This window comes from Desmodus rotundus, chromosome 9 (assembly GCF_022682495.2).
Source record: "Desmodus rotundus isolate HL8 chromosome 9, HLdesRot8A.1, whole genome shotgun sequence".
Lineage (NCBI taxonomy): Eukaryota > Metazoa > Chordata > Mammalia > Chiroptera > Phyllostomidae > Desmodus > Desmodus rotundus.
In genome coordinates, this window is record NC_071395.1 from 90,736,028 (window position 1) to 90,752,392 (window position 16,365).

A 16,365-nucleotide genomic window follows, 5' to 3' on the forward strand; every position below is an offset into this window, starting at 1 on the left:
TCTCCCGGGGCAAACTGGGACATACGGCCACCCTGCACTTACACAAAGAGACAGATTAAAGTTTATCATGACATAGGTTCAAGTTTACCACGTGCTTCCTAAGTACCAGACACTGGGTTTACAAGGTTTTCTCTTTAATCCTCTTGCTAACCCGCATAGCGGCCCTCAGAAGTAGGTAAAATTCCATCTGGCAGCTAAGGAAACTGATACTAAAAAATCGAGAGATCCAACATCTTGATAACGCTGCCAATAAGGGGCAGAGCTCAGATGAGGGGCCAGGAGGACTGGCTGCAGAGCTGAGCTCCAAACAATTGTTCCTGGTACTTGAACCTATAACCCACAGGCAAGTTGAATTTGGCTTTCACAGTGTGTGAAAGAAAAGTGAGCCAACATTTAAAACTGCAGAGATTTCATACAGAAAGTCTGCATTTCCAGCTTCCCTTGGAAATATTGCGAGGCCTGACCACACTGAGCCAGGGCGCCTGCAGCGAGCCAGTCACAGCTCCTGGGGGGCGCTGCCCACCTGGCTGGGGGGACTCACCAGCTTGCCAGAGTCCCCACTCATCCCTTTTGAGTCCCCAACACTGAGGTGGGCCACGTATTATTATACTTGCACATTGTTCTTATCAGAGTAGAGAAACATTCTTCAGTATCCTGGTCTCTATGAAGACAGACCAGAGGGCTGTGCCTATTTCAAGCTGAAAAAAAAAATGGGGGGGATAAGTTCCTCTAAATGAGGCTCCACTGCCCTGCCACCAGTGTCCCTGTGACATGCTGCATTCCTTTCATGCAATGTGTCCGAGGCACAGCACAATATGACCCGGAGACAGCATGACACGTTTTGTAACGAGCTTCTGCTCTACTCGCTGGCAATCCCCCGACCTTGTGACTTGGTGACATTGCTTGAGTCTAAGAGCAAACCATGGCCCTCTCCGAAGTTAACTGAACTTAGAATTTTTTTTGCTAGGGAACCTTCAGGAGCTCCCTAAAACTGTATGCCAAAGATTAAACACCCGCTGACTTCTGCAATGACAGGCCAATGGGACCTACCTGCACCTTCTCCAGAGGCACCTTGGGGGAGGGTTGCTCTTGAATCTGGGCCCACCCTTTTTGGGCCCTGGGCCGGCTGCCTCACTTCTGCGAGCCTCACTTTGGGGAGGACATTAATTAAGACCCGTCTCATGGGTTTCTGGAGGATTAAGCAAGAAAATGCTTGAAGATGCACTATGCCCGGTAAGCACTCAGTAATGAAAGGTCATTATTGTTTCTCATATTTAAGCAAGACCCTCTGTCGGGACTGGGGCCCTGAGCTCAAGAATCTGCTTCACAGCACAGAGCCTGGGAACCGGGCTTAGCAGACACTGTAGTTTGGATGAGAGAAAATTACAAGAGGAAATAAGGCCAAGGACTTGAGTGTTTAAGCTGCTCTTCAGAAGAATTCAAAGAAAAATAAATCTATGGTCCAGATGTGGAGTCCTCCTCCCATTCCCGTGGGTGCCCCTGGCAAGCATCATTTGTTTTTGGCCTCTGAACATTTGAACCCTTCCTCAGGTGTGCCTGGAAGGGAGATGCAAGGAGCAAGGGCCACATACAGCATGGCAGGGAAAAGTGGGGGGACTTCTGGGAGGGCAGAGCCACTTGGGGTGTGCTACGCACCCAGCACATTCTGGTTCTGCAGAAATAAACTCCAAAGGCAATCACAGAGGGGAAATGAGGTCACAAAATATGCGGCTGGAAGAGAGAGTGTGAAAGGAGGTGGGGTAATGCCTGTGCCACTTGGTACAGCAGATACTGCGAAGGAGGAGGAGGACAGCGGCTGCGAGGGACCCTCACGGGGATTCGGGCAGGCACGGGGCAGTGGGACCCGCAGGGAGTAGGGCTGAGAATTGAGATCTAGCCTAGGAGTTCAGATCTGATTCTGCCCTCCCAACCTAAGTGACTTTAGGGGACTCAAACTACTTTCTTAGCTGTAAACTGAATCATAAAATACCCTCCCTGCCTCTTCACAGGCTCCTGGTGAGATCTACAGGAATATTGACATGATCCTTTTGGGGTCTCTCTCCCCCGTTAACTGCTTCCTTGAGAGCATGAGCTGTGTCCTATCCACTTGTCTCCCCAATTCAGTGCATTCAACAGGTGCTCAATACATGCGTGTTGAACTGAGCTGGACCACGGGAGGTGGAAAGGCAAGCTGCCCTGTGTCGTATGGGCTGGGGTTTAACATCCTCTAAATTATACCCTCTTCTAAAAACAGATCTACATATGGACAATGAAAAGAAGGGAAACATGAAATTATTTCTTGTGCCAGGAGGCTGGGACTATATGTAACTTTCTATTATATTATTATAATCTTTCTAGAGTAAATAAAACCGAGGGAAGAGAGACACAGGGGGCATCTGAAGATCCTTGAAGCCAACAAAAGCTCTCTGCATTGCCCACAGAACCCCACTCTGGCTCAGTTCTCGTTTGGTGAGTTTATCTTGCTTTGGCCCTGAACAGCCGCAAAGGGTCATACACACACACACACACACACACACACACACCACCATTGTAACATCACAACAGACGGGACCTACAAAGGCAGGCGGGCGCCCCCCTCGCCCAGTTCCTTGTCTCTCCCCACCCTTCCACTCTTTTTCTGATTTCTGCCACGTGTTTGCGGGACCATATAAAGGACTGCTCCCACCAGCATCACTGCTCCTCCCTCTCTGATACCAATTAAAAGTCAATGACATGGTTAAGAGCTCAGGCTCCAGACGCAGGCTGGGTTGGGACTCCCACTCTTGCATTAGTCACTTGGCCCTGCAGGCCTCAGCGTCCTCATCTGTTGAGTGGAGACACACTCATGTTTGCCGCTCGCAACAGTCACGGAGCACCCGGCACGTGCCAGGAGCCACCCCCGGGGAACACCGCCCCACTGCCTAAGCTCGTGGCAGACGTGGCCCCAGCAGGCAGCCCTTCTGGAGGGGGACTTGGCCCCAGAATCCACTTCTTAGGAATTTAAGGGAATAATTAAGAATCTATGCAGTAGACTTTGGGTGACAGTAATGAGTCATTGTAGATTCATTGATTATAAAAAATGTGCCACTCCAGTGAGGGGTGTTGATAAAGGGATTATATGGGAAATCTCTTCCACCTTCCTCTGGATTTTGCTGGGAACCTAAAACTGCTCTTTATAAAGTCTTATTAAAAGAGAAGTAGATTGAAATACAAAAAAAAAAAGAAGAAGAAGAATCTATGCAAAGACTTAGCTATTACACAGCATTATCTGTGACAGCAATGACTGGGGGAAAAGGAACGTCTAATGGTATGGTGCTGGCCGAGTAAACTGAATACTCTCCCAGAATGGAACGCTGATACGGTGCAGACAATAGAAATTAATTTATAAAAGAGTATTTAGACGTGGGTAGAGGTTCAGTCTGATTTTTAGAAACTGAAAGTAGAGTATGACATCATTTCTATTTTCTCTTAAATCGTGTGAAGTCTGAAAAGACAGTTTTGCATTCTGGTTCTTGAACTTGGGTGTCCAAACCCGCGGGGGAGCTTGTCCGCAATGCAAGTGCCCAGGCCCCACAACAGACGTCTGAATCTAATCTCAGGGTGAAGGAGTATTTGGATTATAAACAAGCTTGTGAAGCACACCAGAGTTCCAGAACCTCTACACATGCCTACGTGTTAACAGCAGTTACCACTGACTTATGGCAGAGCCGGTGATTCTCATTTTCTTCTCTATTTTCTACAATTAATATATTTTGTAATTAGCCCTGGCTGGTGTGGTTCATTGGATTGAGTGCCAGCCTGTGAACCAAAGGGTCACTGGTTCGAGTTCCAGTCAGGGCACATGCCTGGACTGCGGGCCAGGTCCCCAGTAAGGGACACGTGAGAGGCAACCACGCACTGATATTTCTCTCTCTTTCTCCTTCCCTTCCACTCTCTCTAAATATAAATAAATAAAATCTTTTAAAAACATATTTGGTAATAAAAAGAGGTATGACCTAAATGTCCCACAAGGGGTAAGGCATGGTGCATTGGTGCAGTGGAATCCTCCACAGCCAATGGGAACACCGGGTGGAAATTCAATGAAGACATTGGCACGTGAAAGAAGAATGTTCCAAATCAGCAGGAAAACACCTATGTAAAGTCTCATACAGAGAGAGGGACGGAAAGGAGAGGACACACAATTTGGAAGGATATTCTCCAAAATGTTAGCAGTGGCTGTTTTTTTGTGGTGAAATTTCAGGTCATTTTTCTTTATTTCACAACTTACTATTTGAATTGGGTACTATGAATAGGTATCCTTTTCTATGAGCCTAAGAAAAATGTATTCTTATCCTGAAAAAAATGTGTCTGTAACATTGTCTTTTTGCAGCCTCACTCAAGCTCACTAACTGAAGCTCCCACCAGGTCAGATGCACTGCTGAGGGTCTAGGGGAGAAAGGGGGGCCAGTCAGAGAGACAGCTGGGGGTGCGTCAGAGGGCAAACACTAGTCCTCCACGAAAGGGGAGAACCCAGTCTGACCCCAAAGGGCTTTGTGAACTTCACCCAAGAGGCCAAGTGTATGGAAGAGAAGAAGGGATAAAAAAAAGATACTCTAAAATAAAAATTTTAAATGAACAACAAACAAGGGAGAGATATTTGTAACACATATGGCAAGAAATTCATATAAGCCCATGAGAAAAATATAGACCCCAATCATTGTAAGGTGTTAGGACCTGAAGAGATAAAATAATCAAGAATATAAACAGATGGTTCACAAAGAAGAAATACCTGTGTCTAATAAGCCTGTGGAAAACGTTTAAGAGTGTTTGGAATACTAGTAGTGTTCCAAACACTGAATCTGAGTGCTGGTTACGTGGCTGTGTTCAGCTTGTGAAAATTCACTGAGTTGAACATTCATGATGTGTTCACTTTCCTGTATCGATATTATACTTCAAGAATTAAAAATTTTTGCCCTGGCTGGTGTGGCTCAGTGGATTGAGCACCGGCCTGCGAACCAGAGGGTTGCAAGTTCACTTCTCAGTCAGGGCACATGCCTGGGTTGCAGGCCAGGTCCCCACTGGGGTGTGCGTGAGAAGCAACCACACATTGATGTTTCTCTTCCTCTCTTTCTCCTTCCCTTCCCCTTTCTCTAAAAATAAATAAATAAATAAATAAATAAATAAATATTTTTTTTAAAGAATTAAAATTTTTTGCCATGGCCAGTGTGGCTCATGGCTCAGTTGGTTGGGTGCTGAACTGCAAACTGGAAGATTGCAGGTTCGATTCCTGGCCAGGACACGTGCCTGGGCTGCCGGTTAGGTCCCCCAGTCGGGGCGCATCCAAGAGGCAACCAGTAGATGTTTCTCTCTCACATTGATGTTTCTCTCCCTCTCTTTCTCCTTCCCTCCCCCTCTCTCTGGAGTCAATAAAGGGAAAAAAGAATTTTAAAAATATTTTAAAGATTTTTTTTTTTATTACTTTTAGATAGAGAGGAAGGGAGGGAGAAAGAGAGGGAGAGAAACATCGGTGTACAGGAGATACACAGATCTGTTGCCTCTCCCACACCCCCACCTGGGGACCTGGCCTTCGACCCAGGCATGTGTCCTGATGGGGAATGGAACAGGGGACCTTTCGGTTCACAGGCTGGCACTCAATCCACTGAATCACAGCAGCCGGGGCAAGAATTAAAAATTTTTAAAGCAAGAGATGGATAAACACAAAATGGAGATTAGTGGTGGGGGCGGGCAGAACTGAGGGAGACAGGAGAGATGCACATGAGCAGATAGCACAGGCATGCCTCAGACATATCACGGGTTCAGCCCCAGACCACAGCAATAAAGCGAGTCACAGGCAGTTTTTGGTTTCCCTGTGCATGTAGCAGTTAGGTTTACACTATTCTGTAGTCTAGTAAGCATGCAATAGCATTATGTCTAAAAAAATGTACGGTACGTACCTTCATTTAAAAATACTGTATTGCTAAAAATGCTAACCATCCCCCGAGATTCAGTGAATCACAACCTTTTCGGTGTGGAGGGTCGCACCTCAGTGTCAATGGCTGCTGACTGATTGGGCGGCGGCTGCTGAAGGTCAGGGTGGCTGCAGCAATGTCTTAAAATGAGACGACGACGCCTCATTCCATGACTGGTTTCTTTGTAACAAGCATACAACACTGTTTGATAGCATTCTGGCCACAACAGAACAACTTTCAAAATTGAAGGCAATCCTCTCGAACCCTGCCACTGTTTTATCAACTAAGTTTATGTCATATTCACTTTTTTATACGTGATGATCTAAATCTTTTGTTGTCCCCTGAACAGTCTTCACAACATCTTCACCAGTAGCTTCTATCCACAGGAAGGAACGCCTCGTCCTTTACCCTTTAAGCAGGAGATTGAAGCCATTCCCTCCCATCTTCAGGTCTCACTTTTAGTTCTTCACTACTTCCAACCCATCTGCAGTTATGGCCCCCACTGAAGTCTTGAAACCTGAACGTCATCCGTGAGGGTTAGAACCAACTTCCTCCAAACTATTCTTAATGGCCTCTAGAATGCTGAATCCTTTCCAGAAGGTTTTCAATTTACTTTGTCCTGATCCACCAGAGTTACTATGTATGGCAGCTACAGCCTTACAAAATGTATTTCTTAAATATTAAGGCGTGAAAAGTCAAAATTACTCCGTGACCCATGGGCTGCAGGATGGATGTGTGCCAGCAGGCATGAAAACAACGTGAATTTCATTGAATATCTCCATCAGAGCTCTGGGGTGGCCAGGTGCATTGTTAGTAATATTCTGAAAGAAATCTTTTTCCCCCTGAGCAGTAGGTCTCAAGAGTGGGCTTAAAATATTCAGTAAACCATGTTGTAAATAGATGTGCTGTCATCCCGGCTTTTTAAAAAATTGATTGATTTTCTTTAGAGACAGAGAGAAATATCAATTTGTTGTTCCAGTTATGCATTCATCGGTTGTTTCCTTGTATGTGCCCTGACCAGGGATCGAACCCACAACGTTGGCCTATCGAGACTATGCTCTAACCAACTGCGCTACCCAGCCAGAGCTGTCATCAAGGTTTTGTGGTTCCATTTATACAGCAAAGCAGAGTAGATTTTGGCATAACTGTTAAGAGCCCTAGGATTTCCAGAATGGTGAATGAGCACTGGCTTTAACAAAAAGTCACCAGTTGCACGAGCCTCTAACCAGAGAGGCAGCCTGTCCTTTAAAGATTTGAAGCCAGGCGTTGGCTTCTCCTCTCTAAATACGAAAGTCATAAATAGCATCTTCTTTCAACATAAGGCTGTTTTACCTGCATTGAAAATCTGCTTAGTGAAGCCGCCTTCATTATCTTACCTAGATCTTCTGGAGAACTTGCTGCAGCTTCTACACCGACACTGCTGCTTCACCTTGCACACTGATGTTATAGAAACAGCTTATTTTCTCAAGCTGCATGAACCAACCTCTGCTAGCTTCAAACTTTTCTTCAGCAGCTTCCTCACTTCTCTCAGTCTTTACAGAATTGAAAAGAATTAGGGCCTTGCCTCGGATGAAGCTTTGGCTCCAGGGAATGTTGTGGCTGGTTTAATCTTCTATCCAAACCACTAAAACTTTCTCCACATCAGCAATACGACTGTTTTACTTTGTTATCATTTCTTCTCAAGAACTATCCTTTGCCTTCACGACTTGGCTAGAAATTTGGTGTGAGAGGCCTAACCTTTGGCCTGTGTCAGTTTTGGCCTTTCATATGCCTTCTTCACTAACTTAATCATTTCTAGCTTTTGACTTAAAAGTGGGAGACCTGTCACTGTTCCTTTCACTTGAACACTTAAGAGGTCATTGTAGGGTTATTAATTAGCATAATTTCAATATTGTCGTGTCTTAGGGTAAGGGAGGCCTGAGGGAGTGTGTGGGGGAGGAGAAAAGAGGGGGAGAGGTAGGGAGAGAGAGAGAGGAAACAGCTAGTGGGCGGAGCAGTCGGAACACACACAACCTTTACCAATTAAGTCCTTCTTACATGGGCATAGTTTGCGGTGCCCCGAGGCAATTCCAATAGTAACATTAAAGGTCACTCTGATGACAGATCACCATAACAAATTCGCAATAATACAAAAAGTTTGAAGTATTGTGAGAATTACCAAGACGAGAATTACAGTGACATGAAGTGAGAAAATGCTGTTGGAAGAATGCCACTCACTGGACATGTGATGCTGGACCGCAGCCTCTTCGGCTCAGTTGGGTAATACTGACCCCGGCGGGTTGTATGCGCTCAGTAAATAGTCACGGAGTCTCCAGTCCTCCTCTGTTGTCTAATGTTACACGGACACGTCATAACGTTCTTAAAACGCAGTAAGCCCACCCTGCACCCCTCGTTTTTCTCATTTGTACTCCGGCCTCACCCACACATACTGCCATCCCGTGCTTGTAGAACTTCCTGTCCTGCTGCTCTCTAAATGTAAGCTTGTGTTATGGCGTGGGAGTCCTCTCCCGTGGCCTCCTCTGTAAATACTCGGCTAATCAGCGCAGAAGGAAGAGGCTTGTGTTCGGGAGGCTGTCCGTGGGAAGAGACTGAACCAGCGAGCACCCTGAATGAGAGCTTCTTCAGGAGAACCTGCTCTACGGCTGAGCCTCCTACAAAGGCCTGCAAGGGGAGGAAGCCCAACTCCCACTTGTCCTTTAAATTTTTTTCATGTATTGATTGTAGAGAGAGGAAGCAGAGGGAGAGAGAGAGAGCAGCACTGACTCGTTGTTCCCCCCATTGACGCACCCATTGGTTGCCTCTTGTGTGTGCCCTGACAGGAGATCAAACCTGCAACCTCGGGGCATTGGGACGCTGCTCTAACCAACTGAGCTACCAGCGCCAGGGCTCCAGCTTGTCCTTTACGACAGGAGCCCTGGCCAGGGTGGCTCTGTGGACTGAGAACCGCATATAAACTGAAAAGTCGAGGTTCTGGGTTGCGGGCCAGGTCCCCAGTTGGGGGCAGGCAAGAGGCAACCACACACTGATGTTTCTCTCCCTCTCTTTCTCCCTCCCTTCCTCTCTCTAAAAAATAAATAAATAAAATCTGTAAAAAACAAAAAGACAGAAAGGCCAAGCAACTATTGTAGTTTGAGGAGATTAAAGAGACATGATGCCACATTGGACCCTGGACGGTAGTTTAAAACAAAAAGAGAAAACTGGAGAAATCCAAACATAAACTGCATATTAGAAAAAATAATTTTATCTCTTATATTTCTTGTATGTGTGATTATGGCATTATGGTTATACAGAATGTCTTTGTTTTTAGTGGATACATGGTGAAGTATTTAGGTGTGAAATGTCCCATCTACAATTGGCTATAGCTTCACGACACACACACACACACGCACACACGCGGTAAAGCAAATGTGGCAAAATGTTAAAAGTTGGTTCTTCTAGGTGAGGACTACATAGCTCCTCACTGCATTATGTGTTCTTTTCAACTTTTCCAATGGTTTCCAAGGGGGTATAATGCCAGCGTAGTCCTGGGATGTTTTCCCCCTCCACATTACGTCTCTGAAATGCACCCACGATAATGCACGTAGCTGAGGTTCATTCAGTCACTGCTGCATTATATTTCATTGCGTGTCTGCATCTGTAACTTATCCCTATTTCTTTCGATGTGCATGTTTGGTTTTGTTTTGGCTATTATAAACAGTGCTACTTCCAAGCTTTTTCCAAAACACCAGCGCTCTTACAGTCCCAGATCCTTCAGAAATGAAGGTAAGCATTCATGGCGTCACACCAGAAAATCCTGCCCTCGGGGACCTCGCCTGGTTGCAAGGCCATTTCCTGTTGAATGGCTACTGCCCCAGGCTGGTCTGACTCAGGTGTTCTCTCAGGTCAGACAGGGTATTGACCCTAGGCTCTCCATTTTGGGGAATTGCTCTCAAAATACAACCTTTTTTGGGAAGGTAGGAACCACACCTGATTTGTTCACCAAACACCGAGTACCATGCCCAGCACATTGTCAGTACTCAGGAAAACAAAACCAAAACAGTTAACTGAATGAATGAATAATGAACACCAGCGATCAGGCATGCATCTTCACCCAACCGTTACTGGGTGCCTATTATGTAAGATTGCCCTGTGGTCATGAACTTCTTCCCTAGACATCTTCCTCTGTACCGGCATTAACTGTGTATTTGCTACGGAGGTAGCCTCGTACTTTGTCTGTCAGGTTAAGGCATCTTAGTTTGCTTAGCTGTGCTTTTCTTGCCGGCATTTAGATGGTTTCCAATTTCTTTTGCAACCACGAAGAGCACTCCTATGAACTTTTTTCTCTGCAGGATTCACGCCTTATGAATTCCCAAAAGTGGAATTAGGAAGTCAAAGGCTGCGAAGTGTCACATATCTGCTTTCTGACATATCGTCTGAGACCAAATCCTGAGAGACTGAACGAGTTTACAGGCCCCCATCCCACATCCCGGCACTCACGTCGCTCTGCCAAGATTAGGCTTTCTGTTTTTACTGGTTTAACTACGGGTTTAAAGAAAGCTACATCTTTAACTTCTAGAGATCTTTGCACTTTCTATGTGACAACTTTCCATCTGAATTTCCTCGAAGGTGATCAGCTATAGTTGAAATTAAAATTTTAAATTATTTTTTAATTATTTCATTGTTGTTCAATTACAGTTGTCCGCATTTACCCCCCACCCCAGCCATCCTCACCTCCCTCCCTGCTTCCAGCCCCCCTTGGTTTTGGCCATGTGTCCTTTATAGTCGTTCCTGAAAACCCGTCTCCCCTCCCCCCCACTATCCCCTCCCTAAAATTTTAAATTATAATCCAGTTGTCAATAACTATAAAAGGAAAGATTCCTTTCCCCATTAGTGTGTTTTTTCTGGTGTGTCTCGCATTAACTTCTTATAACAGCTTAAGTCCACTGGGATTTATTTCAGCCCATTGGAAGATGTTCTGTGTATTCAGTGCCATATGTTTTTTATGAGTGTGACATCATCTGAAACTCTGGAAGAATGACTCTCCTCACTGCCTTTCTACTACAAAGAAAAAATTCTCATCACAGGGAAAAAATATTTTGTAACTATGTGAGGTGAGGGCTGTTGACCTGTGGCAATCATTTCGTAATATATCATACCAAAGTGTTATGTTAGGCACCTTAAACTAATAAATGTTATATGCTAATTATATCTTAATAAAACTGGAGTCGGGGGGGGAGCTCTTTGGAACACTTATTTGCTCTTTCTTTATTTTTCTTTTTTTGTTTCAATAAATATTTACTATGCCCTGACTGGTGTGCCTCGGTTGGGCGTTATCTCACAAAGCAAAGGGTCGTCAGCTCAATTCCTGGTCAGGGTGCATGCCTGGGTTGCAGATTCGGTCCCTGGTCGGGATGCAAGGCAACCAATCGATGTTTCCCTCTCCCTCTCATTCTCTTTCTCTCCTTCCCCCCTTCTCTAAAAATAAACAAATAAAATCTTAAATAAACACATAAATATTTACTAGATGCCACTGTGTCCAAGACACTGTGCTGGGACCTGTGCAGGAATCAAAGGGAGGAAGGGGCTCCAGCAGGTGGGTGACAGCGATGAAACACAAGAGGAACTCTGGAAAGAAAGACTTGCCTGGCTTGTGGGCCCAGTCCCAGTTTGGAGCACCTGCAAAGGGCCATCAACTGATGTGTCCCTCCCTCGCTTGCACTCTCTCTAAAAAGAAATACAACCTTTACAAAATGTTATGGTCCCACTGATCCTGTCCCGGTTTCCATTTCCTGAGGACTGTGAGCGGGAACACTCCTGGCCACGCCCACTCCTGCCTCAGTCTGCAGGGGAGCCTGCCATCTGCTTCCTCTCCCTAACACTCGCTGAGGATGTTGGGGAAGGCTCAGAAACTGGCTTTGTGTGTTTCCCTAGAGGAGTTCAAAGCCCACCACAGAAGCTTCTCACCATGTCCTCTTAGTGGTAATCCTGGAGAAGTAAAGGGATACCCCCCTCCTCCTTTCTGGGGTTTATCCACAAGTGACATCTGGGTGCTTGTCACTCCTCAGCCCACTCAATCCCACGAGGCAGTGATCAGGACCCCTTGGTGTCCTGCAGATTCTGGAGGAAGGGGCAGGTGCAGCCAGGGAGTAAGAGGGGAAGGGCATCCCAGGCAGGGGTACCACTGTGTGCGAAGGCCTGGAGGTGGGGTGGCAGTAGTTCAGGGAGGACAGAGCAAACTGTGCTGAAGAGGAGGTGGGGGGACGGGGAAAGGGGGAAGGCAGAGGCCAGTGACCTGGGAAGAAGCTGAGAGTACACAGCCAAAAAGATCCTCTACCAGCACAACCAGAGCTGTGGGTGCAGAATGCAGGGTAGGGGGAGGAGCAGGGCTGAGGCAGAGAGCAAGGGCCCAGCCAAGCAGGGTGGGCAGGGACTGCATAGTCAAGGGGCTAGGGAGAGCAGACCCAGAAGTCCAAAGAAGAGGAAAGGAACTACCCACTGGAGTTCCATATGGGCCCACGGTCAAGTTCAGGGAGCCACCCCAATCTGTCTCCTAAGGGGCTGGAGCTGCCTGATGCCAGCAGGTCCCCAGGGCTACAGATGCCTTCACCCAGTCCGTCTGTTCACTTACACCACCCCTAACTGAGGAGTAAGGGGGATGTGCAGGGCCCAGGCGAGCTCCCAGAGCTGCACCGCTGCTGTGACGGTCTGCCCCACCCAGACTCAGGATCCAGTCAAGGGAAGGTGCCCCTCCCCAGGGTCCCTCCCGGTCTCACGAAGGACTCAACAGGAAGAGATGCTTCCCCTCAGAAAAGCCCAGGCCCTCCAAGGACAGGGACCCCCCACTGGAGGTGTGTATGTGGGGGGGTGGCACCACGGTGGACTCCACAGACCAGGCCCCGGTCATTCCTGCTCTCAGCGCTGCACAGGCTCAGTAAACATCCACCGACTGAAGGAGGCAACACATGCATCCCTGACCTCGGGGAAGCTGGGGTGCTGGGCTGGGGCTGGCTACTCCTGCATCAGCCCCCTTCTATCACTCACTCAATCCATGAAGTCCTCAAGGTGGGCACCTCACATACCTTGAGGACACTTAGCAAAGCTTGGGCCCTGCCTCGTGGGCCCACGGAACTGGGGGAGAGACAAGCGCCCAGGCAGCCAAGTATAACAGAGCTGCCCCCTCTACGCTGTTCCCAGAGTTCCTCCCTGGAGGACACAGCAAGAGATGCTCGAGGGGGCTTAGAGCTATGGGGAAAACCCATAAAGCAGAATTCTCCAGTCCTTCCTAGCATATACCCTTGCAGTGCTTAATTGCAGGCTCAGCGGCCACACCTGGGTTCGTATTCTGCTTTTACCACTTTCAAGTGGTGTGGTGGTGGTCTTGAGCAAACGATTTCACATCTCTGATGCGCTGCCCGTCTGTACCACGGGTGGTAACACCCTCCTAGGGCAGTGACGTGTAGAAGGGCCGTGCCTGTATGTGCAGCAGGGGCGCCTATTTAATGCTTAAATTAGTGGTGAATGCAAAAGAATACCCTTCTGAGAACTTCCAGGTACTTCTGAAGTCATCTCATCAGCCCAAATCACTCTACCACAAAGGCATCAGAAAGCCAAGATTCTCTTGTGTGAACAAACAGGGGCCAAGACCAGGGCTTTCTCCTCCCCTGCCTGCACCCTCACCTTGCCTGGGTGGACCTGGGGGGCGGAGGGGGGCAGGTTCGAGGAAGGATGCTAGCACCGACCATAGCTCAGGTGGGCACCACCCCTGCCCTGGCAGCTCACAGAAGGGGGGTGGGTTGGAATAAGGAAGACCAACTGCGGGGGGAGGGGGTGCAGGCAGTTTGCCGGGCTGACTCTGGCAGTAGCAGCAAGCACCTGATGCCTTTCAGAAGGAATGTCCTCCAGACAGCAGAATCTGTCCTCACAGGAGGATTTCCCAGGTCTCCCCACTCCTCCACCTGTACCCCTGGGGCTCCCAGCAACTCTCCAATTTGCACCTCACTCCTCTGCTCGGAAACCTACAAGGATTCTCCAGGGAGCCCCACTGCCAGCTGGCAAGTCGCTCCCCCATTCTGGTTTCTTTCACTCAAGGTTCCTCCCAACCCACCCCACTCAGGAACTCTCCACCCCAGCCAGCTGCCACATGACCCCCAGAACAGCCCAGCCCACCTTTCTGGTCTCACCCTCTGCTCTCCTCCTTGCCTCTGCAAAGCCTGGTCCCACCTAGCTTCCCTCCAAGGAGCCTGCTGGACCTTCGCCCCAGTTTCTCCAGCCTCCAGACACTAAGTACGTGTGGCTCCAGATTTTCGCGTACTAGTTGTGTGACCCAAAGTAAATGATGAAACCTCTTTTTGCCTCCATTTTCTTATTTGCAAAATGGACTCAACAAGGCCTCCTTCCTTGGGTTATTATCAGAATTAAATGAGAAACTGCACATGAAGAATTGAGCATGGCTCCTGGCCTCGAGCATAACCCCACCAATGGAGCTCTGCCTCCCCGCCCTGTGCAATAGGCCATCTTTCACCCCCAGCAACGTTGCCTTTTCTCCAAGGATGCATCTTACACTTTTCTGTACCTTCCGTCCTCCTCAAGTCTTTGGCTCAGCACTGAAGAAGTCGCCAGTTTGATTCCCCCGTCAGGGCACATGCCTGGGGTGCAGGTTTGGTCCCCTGTTGTCGGGGTGCATGCCAGTGAGAGAGGCAACCAATCAATGTTTCTTTCCCTGCCTCCCTCCCTCCCCCTCTTCTCTAAAAATAAATTAATGAAATGTTTTTTACATTGCAGTCATTTAACAAATTAACAAACAGGTCTTCCAGCCACATGCACTGGGGGACATCCCATGGAGGTGGAAAAAAGATGGGTACTGCCAGCCTGCACCAGGCGGGCACTGCTGCCCTGCCGCACCAAGGGGCGCTGAGGTGCTCCATCCTCTCATCTCACTGGAAGCCACCCACAGGCACCCCTGTCCACTCCAGCAGCAGTGGCCTGCTAAGCCAAATCCTAGCTCTCACAAGCATTTCCTGGGGCCGAATGGGGCCATTTGGATTGTGGTGCTGCTAAGCTCTTCTCAGTGACCACCTAATTCATCAGGTACAGCGGGATGAGGAAGGAATTCAGCCTCGAGGAGGAGCACTCTGAACAGAGGATAGAAGGATGTGCAGGGACAACCACCTAGAATTTCACCCTCCTCTTCCTTAACTGCTGCCACTGAGACCAGGCCCCCCCCACCCCTAAGCTTCTTCAGTGGGGGCAGCGATGGATGCATTGCCATTGGAAAGTGGGGGCCACAAGGGCAGGGACACAGCCCAAAGGAGAGCAGGGGCCGGGAGGAGACCAGGAGGCAGAGGGGGCACTCTAGGTGACCTCCCTCACAGGGCCTCTCACTAGACACTTCCAGGTCCCTCTGTCAAAAGCTCCACTGAGGGGACAAAGGCCAGGTCAGCTCTCTGGCCACAACTCTCCAGGGCCTGGCTTTAAAATGTGCTCTGGGACTCTGGAATGGCCTTGCTCCTCCTCCACACTCCCCACCTCCCCTGCCTTTTGGGTTCATTCACAGAGGAGCCAGACACAGGCAGGAGTGCAGGAGGCAGGGGCAGCCAGTGAGCCCCGACCTGCAGTGGCTGGGGAGTTAGGGACCTGGGGGGTGTTGGTCCACATTCAATTCCAGGTGGGTCTTAAATTCAGCAGGGGGGGCCCTGCCTGGTGTGAATAGACCTCCACCTCTCCCATCGGCACAATGGGGGCAGATAGTGTTTTGGTGGCAACAATCACACTTGGTGTGTGGGCCAGCCCAGCAAGCAATGGCCGTGGGGCTGTCTGGACTTTGCATAAAATTGCAAACACTGCACTGACTGTCCCCTCTCACTCACCCCCATCCCCAAATTAAACGTAAAGCAAGCCGGAGCTGGGCCGGCACTGGGCTGTAATTACTGCACTCCCCGTCAATTCCAGCTTTGACTCATGCCAGCCCCCCAGGAAGTGGGTCTTTCCCTTTGACGCTCAGAATCTTGGTGAGGGGTCCGGCTTTCCCCACACTTCATTGTCACACTTTAGAAAGAGCAGCAGAAAGAGAAGGTACAGCTTAAGATTTTTGGGTTTTGTTAGTTGGGTTTTTGCATCGTTAGCAGCTCTTTGGCCGCCCAAGATCTGTCTACTCTGGAGTGGTGCCAGTTTGGTCAGAGGCGCCCACACAACACACACACACACACACACACACACACACACACTCTGTCCAGCCCCTTGCTGCATCCTGGTGGCACAAAACTGACCCACAGAGCTCTGTTTGAGCAGTGAGGATGCCGCATGCCACAAAGCTGCCCTTAAAGACCAAGTGTGGAAAAGAAAATTATAAACACCCCGAGATTACAGGAAGGCACACAAGCCTTTACGAGTCACTAGAAAACAATCATAACCCATCAGTCCTGGGGCGAAGCAAGAAGAC

The 16,365-nt window shown here is 48.5% G+C and overlaps 1 protein-coding gene across 1 annotated transcript in view; it reads right to left on the reverse strand.

Annotated features, from left to right (window-relative positions):
* The window catches only part of MRC2 (mannose receptor C-type 2), a 53,898-nt gene that overhangs the window by 36,549 nt on the left and 984 nt on the right, over window positions 1-16,365 (reverse strand). The window lies entirely within an intron of this gene.